The sequence below is a fragment of the Coccinella septempunctata genome, chromosome 3 (genome assembly GCF_907165205.1).
Source record: "Coccinella septempunctata chromosome 3, icCocSept1.1, whole genome shotgun sequence".
NCBI lineage: Eukaryota > Metazoa > Arthropoda > Insecta > Coleoptera > Coccinellidae > Coccinella > Coccinella septempunctata.
In genome coordinates, this window is record NC_058191.1 from 5,823,685 (window position 1) to 5,839,876 (window position 16,192).

A 16,192-nucleotide genomic window follows, 5' to 3' on the forward strand; every position below is an offset into this window, starting at 1 on the left:
TTTTAACAATAAAAATGCTTTGCAATCTCCAAAATGAGTGATATCAACTTGTAGAGAGAGTTTTGCATCGAACTCCTTACTCGCCGACATATTCACATTTTATTGGATGCAAAAGTCAGAATTATTTATCGGAACATAAAATTTTAGGTTTTCTTCTGTGGTTTCCGGAAGCCACAGAATAATCAATTCATTCCAAATTGCTCTTTTCTCTCATTTCAAAATTTTTTTCGATAACTTGGTAAAATTTCCGTTTTAGGCATAGGGTTCATTTAGATAACTTTTCCTACTTAGAATTGACTGAAACAATAATAAATGTAGTTTGTAATTGGAAAATCTTGAGTTCAAAAATGAACTCGATTTGTACAACTTGATGACCTTCTCATAATCACCCACTATCTTGTAGATCCAAACAGTTTAATAATAGAATAATTGAAAATGATGAAATGTTTTTGACAGAAATAAAAGAAGTGTGAGTTCCCATTTTCACTATTATTTCACTAGAATCCTTTAACTCATTAATCGTTGATTTTTTCACCCAAGGTATGGTATACTGACTAAATTGCCATCCATTCCGCTCTCTGATGATGCGAACATATACTGAGTTTGTCATTTGAAATACAAAAGTAGAAGGTGGTTTCTGGTAAAAACGGAAGCTGCAGAGGACTGAAAATATTTTTGAGAGAAAGTTCATTGTCAAAAATCCAATTTTTCAGCACAAAAATGTGAATGTCAAGAATGTGAAGAAACGATAATGACGTGTAAGAGCGCTTATTTCATTTCGGTCTCAGAAATAACTCTTTTAGCAGCAAGGTGTTTTACTTATCAGCGCAATTTCTTAGTTAAAATATGAAGACTGATGATTTCAAGTGGCGTCAGCATCCTACTCGAATTGGGGTCGACAGCAATGTTCAACCGCTGCTGTAATATAGCAGGATATTCGAATGTCGAGTTTGCCAGGACAATGTCACATAAAGATGATGAAACCGACGAGGCTGACCATGGGGTTAGTCCGAATTACTATCTTTTCCCAGAGGCGTTTTTTGGCGCATACCGCATACCCGGCTGGCTACATGGTTTAACTTTCTGAATGTAGAACTGCTAATTGAATTAGTCGGCCACAGACCCCATTTGTCCAATTAATAAATGTGTCCACCTTAAACAAAAAGTTAGGAAAGATAATGAATCACCCTCGATGCGATTCAAGCAAATGTTCAAAATGAAATTACATAAATGATACTGAAGAACATTCTCGTTATCAGAGGTCCATATACTCCATTCACTTTCATTTCAGTACTCGGTTTGCCATGGAAATTTGACACATTCCACTTCGTATAGTACGAAAAAGTGGGGTTATGACGCTTGTCAAAACATTTTTCGGGTTTCAAATCTATGTTGTCCGTTCTACGTAAAAGTCTCAGTAATCACATTTTTTATCACAATGTCGAATTACTTCAGAAAATATCATGTCGAAAATATGTGACGAACATAATTGACGTTAATACAAACTGATTGAAGGCCTAACGAATCTAATTATTTGCATGGAAAATACACGAGATTATTTATTAAATATATTTATTTTTGTATGGAAGAAATTTGAATTATTGACACATAATTTGCAGTATAGCTTAAGGAGTGTTAATGTTGGTTATATCTTCTTTGGTTAAAGGTTGAATACGTTTCATCAGTTGTATATAGATTTCAAAATAGAAGAAAAAATGCATATGACCGAACTGCCGTGTTCAAGTGGCTTTTAACGTCAGATAAGTGTAAATAAAAATTCGATGGTTACAAGCGGCTGCGTAGATAACTTTATCTGAATTGTTTTTAGAACTATTAATTTCTAGAAAAATCAGCAATAATCGATTTTCAGTTGAAATCCTCAACGATTCAATATTGGTTGTGATCAAAATCAATTACGTCGGTTGAAAAGAAATGAGATAAAGTAGGAGTAGGTTAGTTGAAGTTAGAGTATGACGATTTCAGTCTGATTCAACCTGTATATGAAGACAATATTTCTTCACGCGTAGACTGGGAGATGTGTGAAATAAAGGAATAAATTGGGTACTAATTATTGGCCTGAAACTAGTTTTCGTTAACTTCATGCTTCATCAAAAACATGGCTATGAAATTCTCCGAAGGCCTAGAACGGCCACATACTCATTTTTTATCAGAAATATGGGAGCATCCAGTTTTGTATGAATATGAATATTCGTTGAAAATGCAACCTGTATTTCCGGATTGATTAATGTCGTCATAGAAGTCACTGTGAAGGTTCTGAAGTGAATAAAATACCTATACTCCATACTTTTATTTTAGCAGTCGGTTGGCCATGAAAATTTGACACATTTCACTCTGTGTAGTACGAAAATGTGAGGTTATGATGCTTGTCAAAACATTTTTGGGTTTTAAATCAACGCTATGTTGCCCGTTCTACGTAAAAGTTTCTGTAATTACGTATTTTATCAAAATGTCGAATCTCTTCGGAAAATATGTGACGAACATAATTGAAGTTTTATACAAACTGCTTGAAGGCATACCAAATCCAGTTATTTGCATAGAAAATACAAGAGAGCAGTATATTATCATAATATGCACTAGCTTGAGGAGAGTTAATGTTCGTTATCTTCTTTGGCTAAAGTTTGAATGCGTTACATCAGTCGTAGATTTAAAAAATCTTAACCTGAAGATGAAATGCATGATGCAGTGGTTGGGAATGGCGAAGGATCCCGAAGGAATTAACAGATAATTACAAGAATGTTAAATTCTTCAACAAAAATCATCTGGCATCAATATAAGTAAAAGGAATCAAAGGAAGCTTCAAGCCAAAATGAACTTCACCTTCGAATAAAAATTTCAAATGAATAAACAATTAACAAGACAACTGGCGCTTATTTGTGGCTGTTCATCTTAATACATTGATATAATAATAATAATTAGGTATTTATTGGTACCTTCAGACATTTACAATGTATAGGACAAGTCAAATGAAAAATAGAAAAATCAATTTTAGAGAACTTATTCTACGATGACATTCATCGAAAATCCTGTAGTAAACTTTTCGCATTAATTCACTCAATATTAAAATTCTCAAATGCCACCACTTTTTTGGGTCTCCCAATAGAAGGAAATTCTTTGTCATCCTCTTCATTCACAATCTTTCTGATTGTGAAATACTCAGCTGAAATATAAGTCGTTTAGTTTCAGATGAAACATTATATAAATTCTCTTACATTGAATATGTTCGCTACAGTCTGACGCATTGTGGATTTTAGAATATCAGGGTATAACTATTTGAATGAGCGGACCTGAATTCTAAATAGCACTTTTTGAAAACCTGTCTCTTTTTTCAATCACTTTCGGCATTTTCGTATTAAAAATTGATATTAGTTGTGGCGACGGCGTTATGACATTAACGGCATTTCATGAGTGCCAACCTTACTCCGTTCTAGTTACAAAAACTTGAGAAAATTATTTCATGGCCAACCGACTGCTAAAATAAATATGAATGAAGTATACTGTAAAATCGAAATTAAGCGGCACAGCTCTGAAAGTTCTCAGGAATTTACCGTCTTCTTGACATCTGTTAATCACTTGTGATTAACGAACTATAATTCACTGATTGCCTATAATAATTTTCTTTAGAAAATTGTCCTAGTAATTGCCATAGCATTACTATAAAAGATAATATATAAGGATTCTTTATCTTATACTCATTTTAAGCTCATGCAAGATTAGAAGAAACACTGCCAGAAAGCAGTTATGATAGAACCGACCTCTGGATTCTTTCAGAGTACGAAAATTCGTTTCAGACCGAATATTCGCCAAATTTGTGTTAACGAGCTGCCAGTAAACTCCGAACTTAATTATCCCATTGTGGAAATAGTTCCTAGAGGTAAGAAAAATTTCCGTAATATAGGAAAAGTTTCGGTAGGAAAGTTTTAGCGAGTGCGCCATGCTGGAATTAAGCCGACAAAAGAATGCCTATAACATTTCTTGTTATCGAGATGTTCTAGATTTGCATTTTATGTCATAATCTACGAGAAATCCACCGATGAATATCAAGTATAAAACGTTGCTGATTTTTAGTGTTGGTTCAATGTTGTGTGGCGGAGTTGTGAAAATTGGCTCATAACAAATTTCGTAACATTTCTTATGTAGGTGAACTGGAATAATAGGATATATATAGAGGGTGGGCAAAATTCGTTGTCTACTGAGGATATTTCGAGAATTATAGCAGCTAGAAGGAAACGGATGACATATTATTATCCAAATCTGAAAACAGAACCGGCCTATCATTTCTAAATTTTGAGTTCTGAAGGAAAATTGAAAAGGAAAACTGCTGAAGTAGAAATAGATGGAAGGTGTCCGCCTTCTAAGCAATCGAATTGATGTCTACCGATTTGATGTTTTACTATTGAGTATCGAAATAATACAGGTTGTTCAAAGGTGGGGCTTTTTTTTCAGAGAAAGTAAAACTCATCAAAATAAGTCGTTTAACCATAAACTGTTGTAACGTGGTCACCTCGGAAAAAACTTATCTCGAGCGCCAGCTATTCTTTTCACTAGGAAGAATAGCAAACCTACCAGAGTAGCTGCTAGTCGGAGACAGAGTTCGCTGTTATCTAGGGTGGTAGCGATAACGAAGTAGTCGAAATCAAATTATGTACTAGTTTATTCACACCTTCGGAAACTGATTATATGTTCAACGGAGATATGTGTAGGTATGAAATATGAGCGCATCTATCAGCAAACATACATTCGGGAAATTCTATCCGGTCACGAGCACTTTATAAAGTTTATACCGGGTACAGTGAAAAATCAAAGGTTGTTCAATAAAATGCGCCTACCAGAACTGACGAAATGAATATTAAGGATGACCTCGCGAAGTGAAATGAATTGCTATACGGTATCGGGATGTAATTAATTATATTTCTCTAATGAAAAGAAACATAACCAGGGCGGATCTATTCGGGACTTTTATTCTCTACCCCAAGGGCTTACGCGCCATGACTGATAGAAAAGAAGAGATTTCGGATTCAACACTTATGAAGCGGAACGCGGACAGGGGGGGTTGACGGGACTTTCCCTTCAGTACCCCAAGGGCTTACGCGCCATGACTGATAGCGAAGGGAAAAGTCAGACTCTCGAAACGGGGTAAAGTACGATAAAATATAACAGAAAGCGGTACAGTACAGCAGTGCCAAAGAAGTAACCGGTGAAGGTCTAATTAAGAAACTGAACGGTAAAGACGGGGACCTACCTCCTTTATTTCAGGCACTCGCGGAAGACAAACGAAAACTAAAAATTAATTCCTAAGAGCACTAATACTCGCAACACAAAATTATTTTTAAAATTGTTGAACGGCTTGTCGTGCAAACAATTAACGTCGAATCGCAGAAAAATACGGAGCGTAAAAGAGTCAAAGTGAAAGAGCAGAAATCAAAAAGTAGAAGAGAACGTCGCGGGGAAAAATCTGCTTTTATAGGCAAAAATCTGAAAATTCCAGAATGCGACAAGATTGAAAAACGTCGTCAGCTCCGGTTTATCGCATATCAACATCAGAAAGAACGTAAAAATCTTCAACGGCATGCAAGAAAAACAACGTTAAACACAGATAAGCGGTTTTTTTTAATTTACTCTGCCTATCGGAATGAATGTACTGAGTATTTGAGACTTAAATATTTTCAAAGGCGGAAATATGAAATGAAAGGAATGCATTAAAATGAACTCCAATTTTTTCTCAGAAAACTGGAGATCATTACACTGTCCATATAAAATATCCAAGATAGCTGAGAAACAACCCCTAGAAGTTCGACAAAATTTCATTGAATTTCAAGTACGAGACTGTGGAAGGTGACTCCGACATCACAAAATCGAAACAAAACATAAACATATGGCTGGACAATGAATGGTTCAGTACCAAGTTCATCGGATTAGATGCATCAGGCCACTTTTGAGAGAATAATAAAATTGTTGTATCGTGCAATTAAGGGTGAAAATCAAAGTAGAAAATCGAGGCAGTTTCTTGAAAGTGCTTATGTTATTTATGCCGAAAAAGTGCTATGATGTTTCCCCATTTCATTCAATTTTTACGACGATTTTTGAAATGTTCTAGCAAGAAGATTGTGACTCGCATCGTGAAAAAATTCGTGAATATTTTAGACGAATTTTATTAGTGAGATTTTGAAGTATTTTGTTATTTTTTACACTTGTATCCTAAGTCTCTTCTGTTGGTATCGAAATGAGCCATTTCATAAAATCGTCCAAGTTACTAAAGAATAACGAGAACAATTCGGCAATTCTAAATTCCTACTTTCATTACCACGTAAATTTTTTTTTGTAAATGCAAAATTATAGAAACTGTACAATAACTGTATTTCAAATACATTTTTCAATGTAGAATTATAAATACAGAAACTGTGTAGTCACTGAATATCAAAAACAGCGTTTATTAAATGGAAAATTATCAAAATATAAACTTTTCTTCAACTGTATCTCAATCAATACAGAAACTGTGCAGCTTCAGTACAGGAATTTAAATGCAGTATCTATACATTTGTTATATTTATTTTGTGTTTGTTGGGGAGCCACTCAATGAATTCTCAACGTCTGAATTCAACAATGAATAAGGATGCTAGAAAATGAACGGCAAGAAACAGATCTGGGTACGAATTTCAATTGCTATCAAGGGTTTCTATATTCTTCTACAGTTTCCATAAACCTATCGCGTCTTTCTTGGAAAATCATTTTTCGAAAAATTTAACGAATACGCTATGTGAACGTGTTGTTCGTGAATTTGTGAACTGGTGTCGCTCAAACCGCCTAATGGTTAATGTAGAAAAAACGGTATGCATTAACTTTCGTTTGAAGAATAATGAATTAACAACCTTTAGAATAAATTGCGGGGATAACTCAATCTTGACATCTGAGACAACTAAGTTTCTTGGTCTCTATGTAGATAAAAATTTGAGGTGGACGGCCCACATCGACGTACTATGTAAGAAACTGAACAGCTCTTTCTTTGCGATAAACAGAATCAAAAATGTTTTGCCTTTGGACTGTCTTTTGAATGTATATTATAGCCTTGTATATAGCCACTTATCTTATAACATCTTGCTATGGGGAAGTTGCTCTGATATTTCCAGAGTGTTCATAGCACAAAAGCGTATTATTCGTTCCATATTCCACCTCCATCCACTGAACTCTTGTAGGCCAGTTTTTGTTGAGAACAAAATTTTGACGTTGCCCTGTATATATATTTTTAAATGTTTGCTCTATGCTAAAGAAAATGAAAATAAATGGTTAAAGTTGTCAGATCATCATAAGTATGAGACGAGGAACTCTAAGACGTTTTCATTTCCGAAGCATAGAACACACAGATTTGAATGCAGTCCTTCATATACAAGCATGAAATTGTACAATCATCTACCAGCCTCTGTGAAAAAGTTAAATTCTAAACTGTTCAAGAATGTAATTAAGAACCTTCTTGTAAAAAAAGGTTTTTACTCTGTAGATGAATATTTGTACGACTCCTTAGTTTCTTAAGTTTTTAGCCTGACATGTCCTATACACTGTGTATCTAGTGTCTTAATGGATCAAATAAAATTTATTATTATTTTTTTTTTTTTTTTTTTTTTTTTCCTTCGTGTGAGGGGAAAACCCTTTATGGGCACCCAGAGGGTCCGCACTCTAGGTAGTGTGAGACTCCGAGATCTTGTTTGGCTACTCACTAAAAACCCCTCACACTTTCGACGGAGAAGTTCTTCGTCCGGCCCTTGCAGCGTCCCTTAACAAAAGAGATGAGCTGCAAGTGGCATCTAGAGTTCATGGGATCTGATGATATGCAGTGACCCAAGCAACACCGCCTTCTGCATTCTGTGCGCTAGTATCTCGGCCCAAGATCTGCAGGCCGGAATAATCTTCAATTCTTCCACGTAGTTGGCTCTCATTCCTCCGAGACATCCTATGATCAGTACAACCATCCTAACTTTATGACCCGGGTACATAGTTCCAAGCTCGAAAACAAGATCTTTGTATTTTTGCCTTTTCTGCTCTTCCTTCATCACCATGTTGTTTTCTGCAGGGGATGAGAATTCCACGACGAACAATTCCTTCAGCTCTTTGTCCAAAAGAAGTATGTCTGGCTTTATTGCATTGATCTGCCGTGTTGTTGAGACAGGATAGTTCCAGTATATTCGAGCTTTCTCGTTCTGGACCACCGCTTCAATCTCCAGAGGCACATATGGTAGCACCGGTTCTTTGTCTATCTCATATGCCGCCCTCAGATGGAAGTAGAGAACTCGGAGTGCCGCGTTGTGTCTCTCTATATACCCCGATGGAGCATGGACTCTGCAGGCGGATAGAATGTGCATAATCGTTTCTTGTTGACTATGGCACGCTCTGCACGTTGTTGGGGTGTCCATTTTCATGATGTTCTTTTTATACCATCTGGTATTTATTACTCCATCCTGACACGCCATCACAAATCCCTCCGTCTCTGACTTAAGGCTAGCCGACTTTAGAAAGGCGAAAGACAATTCTTCCGACAGATCTTGGTCTTTTAAACTCCTGAAAAATATGGAGTGCAGGCTCTTACTCATATGATGTTCGAGTAATGTATTCGACTGAGACTTCCGGATCAGTCTTGCTAGCCTTCTTTGGTCCGCTTGAGTGATCGGTGCTCCAGCACGCTCAGGATCGATCGACACGCCGGTTATACCGAGCTTCTCCAAGGCTCTCTGTGCAGCTCGGAATAGGAAGGCTCCGTGGTTCGCGAGTTCATGCTGAGCTACAAACATCAGAAGCGGATCTTCACTTCTTAGGACCCTTACTGCTGTTTCCAATGTTTGTTGATAGTGTTGATATTCCAAACATTGCAATCCTCTACCCCCCTGGCTTCGGGGAAGATATATCCTCTGAATCGAGCTATTTGGGTGAAGGCTACGATTCATGTTCATCGTTTTTCTTGTTGACCTATCAAGATCGAGGAGTTCGTTCACCGTCCAATTTACCACCCCGAAAGAGTAGGTAAGTATCGGGATGGCTAGCATATTTGTAGCTGATACTTTGTTCTTTCCTGACAGCTGTGATTTCCAGATGTCTCTCAGCTTCTTCTTGTAGCTGGCTGATAAGGCGTCCTTTATCTGGGTTGTCTCCAGTACTCCCCTCTGTTTAATCCCGAGAAACTTATAAGTTTCTCCGTCTTCCAGACGTCGAAAAGTCATTCCATCTTCCAGTTGGATATCTTCTCCTGGATCATCAACCCTTCCCCTGCGGAGATGAAAAACAGCACACTTGTCCAAACCAAATGACATTCCCACTGCAGAGGTGTACTCGGAAACGATATTCAATAGTTGCTGTAGTGCGGTCCTGGAGGGAGCGTAGAGTTTCAAGTCGTCCACGTACATTAGATGGGAGATCAGGTGGTTCCTTCTGCCTGGTGGACCGGCCTTGTATCCTATTCTGCTTGCCCTCAGCTCAATTGATAGTGGCATGAGTGTTATGCAGAATAATAACGGGCTTAGCCCGTTATTATTATTATTATTATAATTATTATTTTCAAACAATGAATGAAGTTGAAATTTTACTCCATCGAAATAAGTTTATCATTACTAGATCTATTTCTGAATTTACGGTCAAAGTCGCCACTTCTATCGCATGGCTTTCCACGTAAAAATTTTTCTATATATTTCTATGTTACCTACCCCTATGAAGGCCGATTGCGAGACTTCTAGTAATAAAGATATCAATCAATAAAACCGTATAAGAAATTTCACTGGAAAATAAGAAACTTTTGTAAGACTAAAAACGTTATTTTCCAATTGCTCATTGACCCAACACGAAGATTATGAATATATACTGAATCTATTGAAAAAAGTAGTTGACATGTGGACTATTATTTATCATGGATCTCTATTGATATCTTCGCGGTTTTATTGTCATGTTGATGTTGATGACTGATAATCATGAAACGTTTTCCTCGGTACTATAATTAACTGTAGCCATATTATAATCTCCAGGGAATAAAAAACAGATTCAAATAAGATAAATTTTTCAAACGTTGATAAATGAAAAATATCACCTTGCTAATGATTCTCTGGATTACCATATAAAATAACCCTTGAAACATTGTGTCTACCCTCTTTGTTGAGAACGATCGTCGAAGTATTAAAATGTATAAAATGCGCTTAAATATATCTGATTACATACGTATGAGGGTAATATCCCATTGTTTAAATTTCACAATTGGTATAGTTTCGCGTGAATCAGAAAGTGGCGTTATATTCAATATAGAAAATAGTCTAGATTTTCCAATTATCAGATACAATTCAAACACAAATCCACCGTATTTACCTTTCGATAATAAACCCCGATTCTACATTTCGAATATGGAACAGGATGCTCTCGAAAATTTGTTGAATGGTATCAGCACCATAGAAACCTACAACCCTCATGCAGAATATATTGTGATTTCGGAAGAGGCAAATGAAACATCCGGCCCTCTGAGTGGACTAGAATCTAGACATATTTCCAGAATTCTGAGAATGCTCCCGAAAATACCAACAGATCCAAAGTTCGAGCAAACTTCAGCAGCTTTGGCTTGTCCTAATTGGATTAAAAAATATGCGACTGTTCATCGAAAGCCGCATGAACGAAAAAACCTGAAAATTTGTTACGTTTCCTCGTGGAGTCCACATGTAATATGTCCTAATTGCTCATCAAAGAGAGGTCTCTTGATAGATGTATTGAATATGTTCAGAGTTCACTCGAACATAACTTATGAATTCTACCCGTGTCAACTACCAAAGTGTAATGTTTCTGAGTTTCAGAAGAAAATGATGCAGGACGAATGTGAGTTATTCATTGGTCAGTTCATATCAAAAGGAAAATTCGTAGATTTTATCTTCAGTATAATTGATGATTATGGGTATTTTCATGTTCCAAGATCAGAGGAAGTTCCTAGTTGGAAATACATGATTCTCGCATTTTCTGGTTATACCTGGTTCACATGGTTCTTCGTCATTTGTCTTTCATCGATTCTGATATACTCAATAGAAAAAATAATCAATTATTTCGTCGAGGACGAATGGAACTATCAGGTGGCAAATTCCAACCCGTTTTGGCTGATGATGACAGCATTGAAAAGTTGCCTCGAACAGCAAGCACAGTACCAGAGAAATACATCATGGAGCATGATCCTCGGTTGCACCATTTATTTCGGAGCCTTCATCTTGAACGCCATCTATAAAACCAGGTTTGCCTATCTTCTCCTCGGAAAGAACTTTTACTATCACGATATTTCAACAATTTATGACGCCGCAGCAAAAGGTCTATACGTAAGCTACTCGCCAACCTTAAAAATTTATCTGAAAAGTTTGTATCCGGAACTGAAGGATTATTTTGAATCGTATTACGTCTCCACAGACGACGCAAGTTGGATAAATTTGGTCGCTTACGAGAGGAACACAGTCGTCTTGAAATCAAAATATCGGGCTAGATACCAGATTGCACACTTCGGGGACTTCGATGTGGGGAACTTGTTCGAAACTTTGGAACCTCCCGTGAGAAAAACTACTTTCGGGTATCATTTTCTGAAGGGACATGCTGTTTTCTCTCATTTTCCCCAGTTTGTTAATCGCTTGAGGGATGGTGGATTCTTGGCTAAAATTGTTTCGGAATACGACACTGATATGATTTACTCAAGGATGAACGTGGATGTATCGCAAAAACTGGGAATCGATCATATAAAGGGACCTTTGATGGTTTGGTTGGTGGGAAATGTGGTAGAAATATTTTGTTTCTTGATGGAATTATTGTACTTGAAATATTATAATCCTAAGCTGTAATGACTAAAAGGAAAATCAAACGAACACAATGTTCTGCTTATTCAAATAAATGGCACAGCAAGAATAAATAATGAGTTATTGTGTGGGTATAATATCCAAGCATGTTGTATCCTTACTAAGTTTGCGAGAAAAGATTATCACTTAATTACTTCAACCAGTGATTCTTAATGATGAATAAATAATACAGTTGGGTCAAAGTAATGAAAATTTGCAAATATTAATCAGTTTGACTAGATCTTATGAAAAAGGGCTGACGTATTGATTTCCACTCATTTTGCTATTCTTGTATAAAAAAATTATGGTATATCTATGATGTAGGGATGTAAGCAAAAAGACCACTGCAAAATCAGGCAGTTGAGATGTTGCCTTTATTATCAGTGATATATACTGTTGTAAATGTAGGTAATAACACCGTAATGAAAATATCATTCAAACACTGAGATTGAATTTACGATAGAAATATTATATTGTATTATAATGTTTTTTTTTTAGTTTTCACATAACATTGATTGAATTCTTTCCTGTCTCAGTACAGGCTACCAATTCAACATTCTGAAAATTCTTATAAGTAAAATAGATTGAGTTGTTTACATTGATACTTTTTGTGAATGTTTTGAGCTGTACGATCAAAAACATCAAGAAGCTGCAGCCAAAATTTTGGAAAAAATTACCAAGTCTGTTCAGTTGTATCAAAACGAATAGAATTAGTCTTAATAAAATGCACATTTTGTTGATAATCGAAAGGTTTTTCAATTTTTTTCCGTTTTTTTTTCCTATTCTAAAATAAATAACAGCTGAAACTCGAACAAGATTAATTATTTCAGTACTTAAGGCATAAGGTCCTTTCGTCTGTTTCTCAGTGTAGTGTAATTTACACTGCACTTTGAGTCAGCTGATTTTCAGTGTTGTTGCGAAAACGAATGAAAAAAAAAACACTGACTTAAATTTAGTCGCATCCAATTTGAAGCAAATTACTGTGACGTCCGTGACATCAACATCAAATTTTGCATTTCACACCACAGAACACTTATACTACATACTTTTGACAAGGTGTATTTAAACTACGCCTACTCTACACTGGTGTAAATCCAATCAGCAAACTAAGACTAAAATCGAGTGTAAGTTACAACGAGTGTAGAAAAGTGCTACACTATGCAAACGAAAGGACCTATTCGTAACGATCACAGTGATCATCAGAAGTTTGTGGACACAGAGATTATATTCCTTACACTACAATTGGGGAAGAAGTTATGGATTTAATGATTATTTATTTTTTCTCCTGTGACGTAGTATGCATTCAAGAAAGTCTAGAAATTTTTGTTAATTTGACAACAGTGGAACCGATCAAGAAGATATAGAATTCTATATCCACAGATCACAAAATATTGTTTCTGTTATCTGTGTCTGGACCTCCTTGAAACTCATAGACATAGAGACATGGACTGAGCAATTCCAGCATGAAATTGGCTATTTTATAGAAAGAGAGAAATGATCCAAATGATCCAAATGGCCAATACCTGTCTCTTTTCTGTTCACATAAAGGTGAGTGCGAACCAATCAACAACTACCGGGCCCGATATTCAGTTTCTCTATGCCACTTTTCTGTCTGTATTTCATGCATAGATAGAAAGGGAAGGCACAGTTCATGTTTCTATGTCTATGTCATAGACATATAGACATGGACTGTGCCTTCCCTTTCTATCTATGCATGAAATACGGTCAAAAAAAGTGACAGAGAGAAACGCACGTCGGGAATGCAGTTGTCTCTTTCGAGAATTTTGATTGGTCTACACTCACCTCTATGTGAACAAAAAAGAGATAGGTAAATTCCCGACGATCATTTCTCTCTTTCTATAAAAAAAGCCAATTTCATGCTGACATTGCTCAGTCCATGTCTCTATGTCTATGGTCTATGTTAAAACCGGTGACATTTTGTGTTATAGTTTGGTTTTCTTGTCAAAAGTGATCACCAAATCTTATATTTATTATGTTTAAGGTGATCAGAAATCTTTCATGTTAAAATACGCAAAATTGTTATTTGCGCAACCAGTGAGGAAAAGCATTATTTTTCGTGATGAACATATTTCAGAAAAACGTGAAATACGAAAAATAGTGTTTTCCAATGTGTTTCACACAATATTTTTTCTAATTTTGAATAGGATGTTACTATGAATTCAAATTAAAAGTACCAAAAGCGTCTTCAAAAGCTTCTCACAGAGGTTCTTTTAAAATCATCTAGTGACGGAAATTATTCAATTTTTCACTCCGGTACTATGAAAGTATCGTTTCATCATCAGTTGCAAAATATTTTACTTTGCGTAACTGGTTGCGGAAAGTGAAAAGTTTCAAAACGTCAATGAGTTTAAAAAAAACGTCAATGAGTTTTAAAAAGTGTCACTTTATATGTCAAAATTAGAAGAAATAAATTTCGAAATATTTGAGTTACAAGGATTTTAATGACATATATTTCGAAATTTAGAAAAATAGCCCATTATTACTAAGAATATACATACACAATTATTAGATCTAGATCGAATTTTTGCTGCTCATTCAAGATTAAAACAAAACCATACGTCAGATGGTTAGTCGTGTACCTATTAGTAGCTGAGTCTTAAAATTAAGACAACTAGAGGCGACGTTGATATAACCTGATTAAGCCTTATTAGCTGGTATACAATTGTGGGTAAACGAATTCCTGATTTATGAACATTCTAAGCGACCTGCATGTAATTGAGCAAGTATCAAAGCATATTCTCTTCGCAACGGCAGGAGACGAAGACAATGACCTCCAGATGGAGCCATTGCATGATAATGACTCCTCTAGCAAATAATTTTCGAATCGGAGCTAGAATTATGCCCAGTGTCCACAGCAATTTGTCACGAACGCTTTGTCAGAAACACTATGAGGTAACAATATGTGGTCCAGATTTATCACGAGAAAATGCTATTTCTGAAGAGGATTTAATAAACGATGACCAAGACGACGAAGGAATAATTCAGAGAGTTGAGTGGAAAAGCTAGTTTCATTATTCAGTAAGGAGGATTTTTTATGGATGATTTGAATAGCTGTGGACAGAGGTTACATCAGCGAAAACGTTTATAATGAAAATGTTTCAGATAGATATGTATTTCGATGCTCCTTTTAGAAGGAATTCCATCCTTCAACTCAAATATTAAAGTAATGGTTTTTTCTTGAAAGGAGCTCTTGGTACTGATTTAACCCTCATCATTAAGAAGATTTTTTTCGAGAGACTCTTCCCCGGGTGGTTAATATGCTGTGAAAATTTCAGATCTGACTGGAGTTGTACGCTTAGGTAGTTTATTTCAGAATCTCCAGGTTGAAAACATTATGACTGGGTTTTTTCAAGGATTCATCCTCATCATATTTGCCCCAAACCAATGATGAGCTTTTCTGAACGTTGTTCTAGTATTGCGTTCTAGGTCTTGTTGGTTTCGGGCTACGTTGAGGAAGTTAGTACCATCCACAAACATGATTGTGTCTACTTGCTCCATTTTCACGGGAAGTTCATTCCCTTACACCAAGAAGAGTGAGTATTGGGCCCAATGTTGATCCCAATTGGAGCATTCTTCGCCGATTTGTACTCTCTGATACCTGTTTTCGAGGTGACTGCGACCCACAACGAATCTAGAAGTTGACGGCGAAGAAATCGACTGGAAAAATGAAGCCAAATATTTAGGAATAACGCTTGACAAAGGACTTACTTGGAAAAGTCATATCAAACAAGCAATCGACAAAACGAAAGCAGCGATGAATAGACTCTACCCTCTAATAGGAAGAAGAAGCCACATGTCGAAAGAGATAAAATTGAAGATAATCAAAGCCGTTTCTAGGCCTCAACTGACTTATGGATCAGTTGCCTGGGGTTTCGCGGCAAAGAGCCATATCAAAAGAATTCAGGCCACTGAAAACAAGCTGCTACGATGTGCAATAGATGCACCTTGGTTTGTCAGGAATAGACAGCTTTATAGGGACCTAAAATGGGGAACCATAACTAAATTCATGAACAGAAAAGCACAGAAATTATTCGAAACAGCGAAAAACCATCCGAATCATGAACTGAGGAGACTAGTGGACTACGACCCAGAGGAAGACAAAAGGAGAATGCGAATTTACCGAAGGACACCAAGAGATCAATTAAGAAGAGATTAAAATAAGAACATAAACTTATTGAAAAATCCAATAAAGTGTTATCCATTAGAGGATAAACACATAAATCCCAGCACGATAGTGTGCGAGAAGAAAACCGACTAAGAGATGAACGGTTTATAGGCAAATGCCCGGAACCAAAATTCAAGAAGCAGTTAAGGGTTTTTAGTAGGTCTCG

General features: G+C 36.3%; 1 protein-coding gene across 2 annotated transcripts in view; it reads right to left on the reverse strand.

Annotated features, from left to right (window-relative positions):
- Positions 1-16,192, reverse strand: part of LOC123308917 (connectin) — a 373,496-nt gene that overhangs the window by 225,393 nt on the left and 131,911 nt on the right. The window lies entirely within an intron of this gene.